The 9,762-nt window shown below is 45.8% G+C and overlaps 1 non-coding gene across 1 annotated transcript; it reads right to left on the reverse strand.

Annotated features, from left to right (window-relative positions):
- Positions 1-9,422: 9,422 nt before the first annotated feature.
- Positions 9,423-9,496, reverse strand: TRNAN-AUU (transfer RNA asparagine (anticodon AUU)). Its single transcript has one exon. It is a non-coding gene; the product is annotated as a tRNA-Asn (tRNA).
- Positions 9,497-9,762: the final 266 nt, after the last annotated feature.

Below are 9,762 nucleotides of genomic sequence, written 5' to 3' on the forward strand. Positions count from 1 at the left end.
CAGCAGACACAAGTCTGCAGAGGTTCAAAGACCTGCTGGTGAGAAAATTGTCAAGTCAAGCGGAACGTGACCCGTCAACAGCTCCTCCTTCACATTCTCCTGCATCTGGGGGTGCGAGGAAAAGGCTAAGAATTCCGAGCCCACCCGCTGGCGGTGATGCAGGGCAGTCTGGAGTGAGTGCTGACATCTGGTCCGGACTGAAGGACCTGGCAACGATTACTGACATGTCGTCTACTGTCACTGCATATGATTCTGTCACCTTTGAAAGAATGGTGGAGGATTATATGAGTGACCGCATCCAGGTAGGCACGTCAGACAGTCCGTATGTATACTGGCAGGAAAAAGAGGCAATTTGGAGGCCCTTGCACAAACTGGCTTTATTCTACCTAAGTTGCCCTCCCTCCAGTGTGTACTCCAAAAGAGTGTTTAGTGCAGCCGCTCACCTTGTCAGCAATCGGCGTACGAGGTTACTTCCAGAAAATGTGGAGAAGATGATGATCATCAAAATGAATTATAATCAATTCCTCCGTGGAGACATTCACCAGCAATTGCCTCCAGAAAGTACACAGGGATCTGAGATGGTGGATTCCAGTGGGGACGAATTAATAATCTGTGAGGAGGGTGATGTACACAGTGAAAGGGGTGAGGAATCGGAGGATGATGAGGTGGACATCTTGCCTCTGTAGAGCCAGTTTGTGCAAGGAGAGATTGATTGCTTCTTTTTTGGTGGGGGTCCAAACCAACCAGTCATTTCAGTCAGCCGTGTGGCAGACCCTGTTGCTGAAATGATGGGTTCGTCAATGTTTTTCTTTTCAATCTAAGCCCCTGCAGTTTTCTGTAAGAATCTGCTTCGCTATGATGATCAACAAGTCACAAGGGCAAACACTCAGGGCTGGAGGCGTAGATCTTAGGACCAGCTGCTACAAGCATGGCAAAGGTGTCACTATCATTGGTGACACCCAGAGAGGCAGCGAGGGAGATTGTAATGCAGTGCGCGCAGATAAGCAGCGCAATGGTAAAATGGAGGCATGGTCTCATAGGTAGGGGTGTGGCCTGTTGGCCTGAATCTCCATTTTGTTGCTCCGGGTATCCCGGGGGTTGAGTGCTGCACCCGGGGACTAGTGTGTGAGTGGTGCTGGCTCCTGCACAGTGACAGAAACTGGGTGTTGCACGTAATGTCACAGTGAAACACCCATATTCTGTCACTGAAGAGGAGCCGGCACTTTGGTGTCACCCCCCTTGGCGGGTGACACTCGGGTGTGGGCCGCAACCCCGTTGTGATGCCACTGACCCATGGGAAGCTTTACGTGGCTTACCCATGTGTTAGTAGCCCCAAGCATCTTTTGTGTTAGTCCCTGAAGAAAAACTTCAAATATTTACAAATAAATTTTGTAATCAATGGGCCTAATTCAGTAAGGATTGCAAATTCTGCTAAGTAACAGAATTTGCAATCCTTTGGTTCGCATGCTGGGGCCACCCAGCATGCCGCCTCCCTTCTTGACCACGCTGAAATTGCAGTCGCAGTGCAGTTCAGCGTGATCATAAAAAATGGGTTAGCCTCCTGTTGGTGCAGACTGTATGTGTGCGCAGGAAGCCGCCACCATTTTTGTGATCGCAGCTGCTGCATGTGATGTCATGCAACCGCTCTGACCACGCCTCCTGTTTCTCCATTGCCGACCCCATTTTGAAGCCCTGCCCACGCACCGCTCCATCTCCGACTTGGAAATGGAGTGTTGCTGACCCCCCCCCCCCCAGCACCGATTGACAGTCAGAGGCGATCGCATTAACTGCGGGGTGCCGCAGAAAATGCAGGTGCATGCGTATGCTCTTAGCAATTTTTGCAGTTGGACTGCTTATTGCGATTGCAATCCAACCTGAATCAGGCTCTATTACCTATCACAATGCACTGCGGGTAGTACAAAATGGGGTTAATATAAGAGAAAACCCCCCAGAGCTGTGCTCCTTAACTGTCCCTGGTGGCTAGTGGAGCAGCTGCCCAGTAATCAGTGTCCACGCCAGTGCGCACATGGCCCGCCCCCTACAGCCACGCTGGATCACGGTATAGTGTGGGCACAGAAGTCCCTTACCTCCCTTTCATCAGCGGCCTCGTGATCCCGGAGGGCGGTGTGTGTGTGACTTACCTTAGGAAGAAACCGGAGCCTCCGCTGCAGTGACCCAGCAACCAGGGCGCGGGAGTATACTGCGCCGCTGGGAGTGATGGAGCTGCAGTAAAGATGTCTATTAGACCTAGCCTGCTGCAGCCCTTGTAGATTCTTATAAAAAAAAGTTCTTCTTTTCTTGTCAAAATTAATAGCTAAGAATAGGCTGCCTGAGGCAGCCCCCTCTTAAGTGGCCTGCTACTGAAGGCACCAACTACAAACTGAGCTCCCTGTTCATGGAAGCGAGGTTATAGAGGAGGGGGCGCTGAGCATCTTGGGAACAGTCAAAAGCTTTGAGCCTGTTGGTGCCTCAGATCAAGATCCTACTCTACACCCCAATGTGAATCCTTGTGGAGTCCAGTGTACCCCACAGAAGAAATGAATGTGTCACACCCATTGGCAGCAACATTAGAATAGCTGCTGATGGGCACAATTGAGAAAGGAAGGGGGGAAAACATTTGAATCCAGCACATATATGTAATTTGAATATGTAATTTGTACCTTCCTACTTTAAAATGTAATGGATGAACCTCACCCTGTGAGAACTATCTTCATGATCAAGAGATCTCATACGCAAGAAAAGCATGTGCTGGGATAGGGCTGTGGAGGGCGGCTGCTCGGGCACACACCCGTCAAGTTAAGGAGATTCAACTGAGGAAGCACAAGGGAACTGCAGGGAGACCACATATTTTCAGATGAACATGAGAGGGCGGAAGGCTGCCTAATACTGAAGCACCCTCAAACATCAAACCATATGCAACAACTAGTACAAGCATTCCTGGGGAAAGGTCTGCAGCAGACGGATTTGCATACGGTGATGTCATCCAAGCAATGGGCATAGTTGGCTGCAACCCTCGTCTGCATATGAAAAGAGAAAATGGTCACGCAGGGCATGGCGGCCTTTGTGGGGTTGCGCTTGGATGACCCCTAGATCGCTTTATACACCCCCATCAGTGTGGGGCTCATGTCGGCCATGCCCAAGCCCCTGAAGCATTCAAGCTGATTTCTTGCAGCAGCTGCACCCAGTAACAGCTCCAGAGTTGCTCTACAAGACAAGTAAAAGGGTGTGAGCCCTGCAGCACCACCTGTAGTTTGCATACACACATATATAGGACAGCATCTCTTATATGCCCCAGGGGCAATAAAATAGTAGCCTTATCTAGGGTATCCGTCCATGCCGCTACAGCACTACACACCCAGGCCGACGCAATTGCCTGTCTGAGTAAGGTACCTGAATGTGTATAAATGGACTTCAGGGTAATCTCCTGTTTGCGGTCAGCAGACTCTTTGAGGGTAGCCGTATCCTGGGACGGGAGGGCTACCTTCTTGGATAAGCGTGTTAATGCTTTTTCCACCCAAGGGGAGGATTCCCATCGTAACCTATCCGTTGATGGGAAAGGGGAATCCTTTTGGAAATCTGCAGGAGATTCCCAAGCTTTTTCACATAACTCGTTCAGCTCGTGTGAGGGGGGAAAGGTTACCTCAGGCTTCTTTCCCTTGTACATATGTACCCTCTTGTCAGGGATAGGGGGCTCCTCTGTGATGTGCAAAACATCTTTTATTGCCATAATCATATATCAAATGTATTTTGCCAATTTTGGCTGTAACTTTGCATCATCGTAATCGACACTGGAGTCAGAATCCGTGTCGGTATCTGTGTCAACATCTGGATAGTGGGCGCTTATGAGACCCTGACAGTCCCTGCGACATAGGATTAGGCATTGGTTGAGACCCTGACTGTCCCAAAGCTTCTGCCTTGTCTAATCTTTTGTGCAATGAGTTTACACTAGCATTTAAAACATTCCACATATCCATCCAATCAGGTGTCGGCGGAGACACCACGTTCATTTGCTCCCGCTCCTCTCTAATATAGCCTTCTTCCTCAGACATGTCGACACACGCGTACCGACACACCACACACACAGGGAATACTTTTACTGAAGACATTTCCCCCACAAGGCCCTTTGGAGAGACAGAGAGATAGTATGCCAGCACATACCCCAGCGCTATATAACCCAGGAACAGCACAGTAACTTAATGTTTGAACAATCGGTGAGGGGGAACATCTTGAAACCCCAGTTTGGACCCTTGGGACACTATTTGTAAAACACACGAGTCCATGTCCGAATGAATCCAGAACTGACTGAAGAGTTTTAGACGTGCCCCCACTGGTGCGGGCTCCTGCAAGAGAGCCCCAGCGTCATGCAGTGGATTTGGCAGAAGCAGAGGATGATCTCTGCTCCTGCGATCTTGAAGAGGATGCAGACCTCTTCTCTCTTCTCCTTCCTCTACCTGCAAAGAAAGGGGAATCTTAACTTCTTGCATATCTATTGGGCCGAAATGACTGCATCAGATAATGATGCGTCTTCATCCGTTGGGAGGGAACATAGGGCAAGAAGGTTGACTTACCTGCGGGAGCTGCCGAGATCAAATTAACTAGGCAGTCACCAAACAAGGCTTCACCTTCATAGGGAAGAGACTCCCTTTCTTCTTGGAGTCAGCATCAGCATTCTCTTGGTGAATCCACAATGCCCTCCTATCCGACACTGCCATGAAATTGGCCCGTGAACTCAAGAGTCCTATATCCCTTGCAGTCTCACGTAAGTATGCTGCAGTGTCCTTGATATGATACAACGTAAGGAGTATCCCATCTCTCCAGGGTATCTATATCGGATGACAAGGTATTCGACCAATTCTTGAATACTACTACTCACCCATGCACATGTAATGGCAGGTCTAAGTAATGTACCCGTGGTTACATAACTAGAAATAATGTAGCTTCCTGCATACGATCCGCTGGATTTGTGACAGGGCCCCGTGCAGAACAGGGGGTGACTCCCACTTTATTCTGTCCGCGGCGGGAAATGAATAAACAACCAGAATCCTTTTGGGGATTTGAAACCATCTTGTCGAGCTGGCCCAGACTTTCTCAAACAGAGATGGAGGAACGTTACATCAGCTTTCATTATATATCTATATATACATACATATAGACCCCTTTGTCAGGAACAGCAGGGTCTTCAGTGATTTTAATATGTCCTTAATATCCACAATCATGTACTGAATGCTCCTTGCCAATATTGGATCTAATCAGGAAACATTATGGTCGACATAAGTATCAGTATCCGTGTCAGTATCAGTGTGTAGTAACTGGGCAAAATAACATTTTTGCGACCCAGCGGGGCCTGAGGGAAAAGAAACATAGCCATGAATATCACATCTATTCTCTACGTCTGTGTCTGGGACACAGATTTATCCAACCTTACTCTGATATTACTGAAACATTTACCCAGTCAGTTATTGGTGGTGCCAACAGGGCCACCATCATATGTCTGCATTCCTAATATAGTTTCCTCTTGGGAAAAACATTCAGCCACCGACATGTTGACACACATATACCAAGTACCCACAGACACACCGGCTTATGGGGGACAGACCGTCAGTAAATCTGTCAGAGGGACACAGAGGATTTTTCAGCTCACAATCCAGCGCCAAAAGTACACAGTCTGGGAAATAATAAACTCTATAGTGATAGACTTGTAATGCTCTAAAGATGTTCTGGTGAGGTGAGGAAGAAGCCCCGCCGCTGTAATGGCGCGTATCTGTCCCGCTCAGAAATAATTAATTACGCTAGCGGGGTAAGGACAGTGCCCAGGCACTAATGTCCACTTTTTCCAGCCTTTTGTGAGGAATTTATGCTGCCCAGGGTGCCCCCCCCCCCGTGCCCTGCACCCTGCAGTGCCTGTGTTTGTGTGGGAGCATGGCGCGCAGCGTTCCGCTCGCTGCTCGGTACCTCAGAATGCCGTCACTGAAGAAGAAGTCTTCTGTTCTTCTGCTACTCACCTGTCTTCTGGCTCTGTAAGGGGGTGACGGCAGGCTGCGGGAGTGTGCATCTAGGCGTACCCAGCGATCAGCACCCTCAGGAGCTAATGGTGTCCTGTCAGCCTGAAGCAGAGCCATTGAACTCACTAGAAGTTGGTCATACTTCTCTCCCCTAAGTCCCACGAAGCAGGGAGACTGTTGCCAGCAGCCTCCCTGAAAATAAAAAAAACTAACAAGTCTTTTCAGAGAAACTCAGTAGAGCTCCCCTGTAGTGCATCCAGTATCACTGCGCACAATACTAAAACTGGAGTCTGGAGGAGGGGCATAGAGGGAGGAGACAGTTCACACCCTTTGAAAGTCTTAAAGTGCCCATGTCTCCTGCGGATCCCGTCTATACCCCATGGTTCTTAATGTGACCCCAGCATCCTCTAGGACGTATGAGAAAACAAATAACGCACACACGAGGAGGAGAGAACTAAGGAAGCTATAAGGAGAAGAGGGGAGGGAGGGGGGGTTGAAAGGTAAGGTAGTAAAGGCATATTGGATAAACTACAACCTTATACATATTCATTAATGTACCAGTAGTTAGAAGTAGAAGAGCTCTAACAGAAACCACAAAGCTTAGCTAAAGCCACACCACACTGGATATGCCCAATCTCATTTGATTTTTGTAGCAAAGCAGTATTGGACTTTGTTAATACATGGATGGGAGACTGCTTGGTAGTATCAGATTCTTTAGGTGTTTTTAAACTACCAACACCATTTTCTTGGTACATTTAATTTTTACATGTATTCTTTTATGTACCAGAAGTTAGAAGTAGAAGAGCTGTAACAGAAACCACCAGCTCATCTACAGCCACAGCACACTGGATTTGCCCAATCTCTCCTGATCATGGAAGCTGAGCAGTGTTGGTCCTGGTTTTAGTACTTGGATGGGAGACCACAAGGAAATACCAGGAGCTGTGTGTATTTTTACAATACTAACACCGTTCTCTTGATGCATTCCATTTTGAAACATTGGGGCAGATCTATTAAGCCTGGTGAACTGATAAAGTGCAAGGTGATAAAGTACCAGCCAGTCAGCTCCTAACTGTCATTTTTCAAACCCAGCCTGTGACATGGCAATTAGGAGCTGATTGGCTGGTACTTTATCACCATGCAAATTATCATTTCACCAGGTTTAATAAATCGGCTGCTTACTCATTTATGTACGAGTAGTTAGAAGTAGAAGAACTCTAACAGAAACCACTAAGCTCATCTACAGCCACACCACACTGTATATGCCCAATATCACCTGATTTTAGGCCTGGTTTGTTCTTGGATGTGAGACCACCTGGGAATACCAGGTGCTGTAGGTAGTTTTATACTACCAACACCGTTCTCTTGATGCATTCCATTTTGAAACATTGGGGCAGATCTATTAAGCCTGGTGAACTGATAAAGTGCAAGGTGATAAAGTACCAGCCAGTCAGCTCCTAACTGTCATTTTTCAAACCCAGCCTGTGACATGGCAATTAGGAGCTGATTGGCTGGTACTTTATCACCATGCAAATTATCATTTCACCAGGTTTAATAAATCGGCGGCTTACTCATTTATGTACGAGTAGTTAGAAGTAGAAGAACTCTAACAGAAACCACTAAGCTCATCTACAGCCACACCACACTGTATATGCCTCTTCTTACATTCCGCTGCACTTATTGTGGGGTAGCCGCAATCCCTTCTGCTGTACGGTTCCACATTACATTGTTTCTTGTCACTTCCTGTTGATGCAGTAAGGAAACATCCAGGAATTACAGCAGCTTAGTTTTTTTTTTTTTTAACTGGGGCAATTTAGCTAGATCACAGGGCAATTTAGCTCCTTTGGTCCTTTTTTAGGACCAGTTAATCAGACAGTTGAGCAAACTGAAAAACAGCTAACAGGAAATTTCCACTTAAATGGTATTTTCTAATCTTATCTGACCATGACTAAGAATAAAGGATACACAAGATAAACTCTTAGAGCCATGGACCTTATCCATGTTTAAGCTCCATCAAATCTGTAATCAATAGCACTACATGCTCCCACTTTACCACTGTACTATATACTCTACCTGTGTTTTTAAGGTAAAAACACCATTTAACCCCAGTGACACTTGAATTAAAGCAGCAGCCTCTGGAATAGCATTCCTTAGCATTAATCCCAGGAAATCTGCAATCTTCACGCTCTTTGATAGCCATGCTACATTGCTGTTTACTTGGATGGAGCAGAGAGCACAACATCAGGACATAGGAAATATTACAATGCATGATAAGAAAGGTGTGAGCTCTACAGCAAGGCCTCTAACCCTTTGCCAGTGCCAAATACATAGGGCTTAACTCAGATCTGATCACAGCAGCAAATTTATTAGCTAAAACCATGTACACTGCAGGGGGGGGGGTGTATAATATGTGCAGAGAGAGTTAGATTTTGGTGCGGTGTGTTCAAACTGAAATCTAAATTGCAGTGTAAAAACAAAACAGCCAGTATTTACCCTGCACACAAACAATATAACCCACCTAAATCTCTCTGCAAATGTTATATCTGCCCCCCCCCCCCCCATCCCTGCAGTGCACATGGTTTTGCCCACTAGCTAACAAATTTGCTGCATCTGGGAATTACAGCAGCTTAATATTTCTTTTTACAGAAGGTTCAGCAAATTAAATTATTTAGTGAAATACTGTAATCATAACAGTTACAGGGATATTGTAGGTAGATTTATTGTCAGTGGATAAATGTAAAAATTAAACCCTTAGGCATAGTTCCAAAATGCTGTCATTGCAATCCAGATTTTAAGGATATCATGCTTGAGCACAGGTGACTTAATTAGAACTTCGGTCAATGTGAATTAACCATTGGACTCAACCATGGTTATCCTTAAAACCCAGGGGTCTATTTAAGATCGATCTTAATCGATGTTGGGCTTCCAGGTTGAAAAAAACACACACATTTGTTTTCACATTAAACAGACTTCCACATGAGAAAGCAGCAAGGATGCAGTGGCGTTAATGTTTCCTGGTGTCAACTTGTATTATTTCAGTAGACATTGAAATGAGGATGCATCTTGCTGCCTTTCCAATGAAGCAAGTTTAATTTAGTAATAGGTGAAAAACCATCCTTACAAAGGTGTTAATCAGAGACTTGGCTTTGTGGACACTTTTCAGAGAACAAATTTGTTAGCATAAAAATAAAGCCAGAAAATGAAGAGCTGTTTAATCACTCGATTGGATTTTTCTGCCAGCATATTTTTTTTCTCTGCAACCCACTGCTAAATTGTGCTTCCTAGCTGTTTTTTATAAAATCACTGAATCAAATCTAACTCTGATTACATCAGAGAAGGCCATGTACCCTACACCATAAGAGGAGGTTTGAAATTTTGACTTGTCTACTTAATATCACCAAAATCTGATCACAAGGTTAATTACGTCCCTGGGTGGGATTGAACCACCAACCTTTTGGTTAATAGCCAAACACACTAACCAATTGCGCCACAGAGACACTTTGCAAAAGTCCATACTGACAAAGGCTAATAAGCATTCATCTAAAACGTTTCCTAGAAAAACTTTAAAAAGTCAATAATCTGGAGAGTTTTTGTAAGATGTTTCTTCCATCAACCAACGAAGAAACACATTGGTACTTTCCCATGATGAGTGAGTGCTTCAGGATCTCTTGCACTTACATGTGCAGCAGAGTACTGCAATGGAAGCATGCTGGGCCCATAACCCAGAGGTAGGCAGATTGAAACTATCCTCTGCTATATGCAT

The sequence above is a fragment of the Pseudophryne corroboree genome, unplaced genomic scaffold (genome assembly GCF_028390025.1).
Source record: "Pseudophryne corroboree isolate aPseCor3 unplaced genomic scaffold, aPseCor3.hap2 scaffold_364, whole genome shotgun sequence".
Lineage (NCBI taxonomy): Eukaryota > Metazoa > Chordata > Amphibia > Anura > Myobatrachidae > Pseudophryne > Pseudophryne corroboree.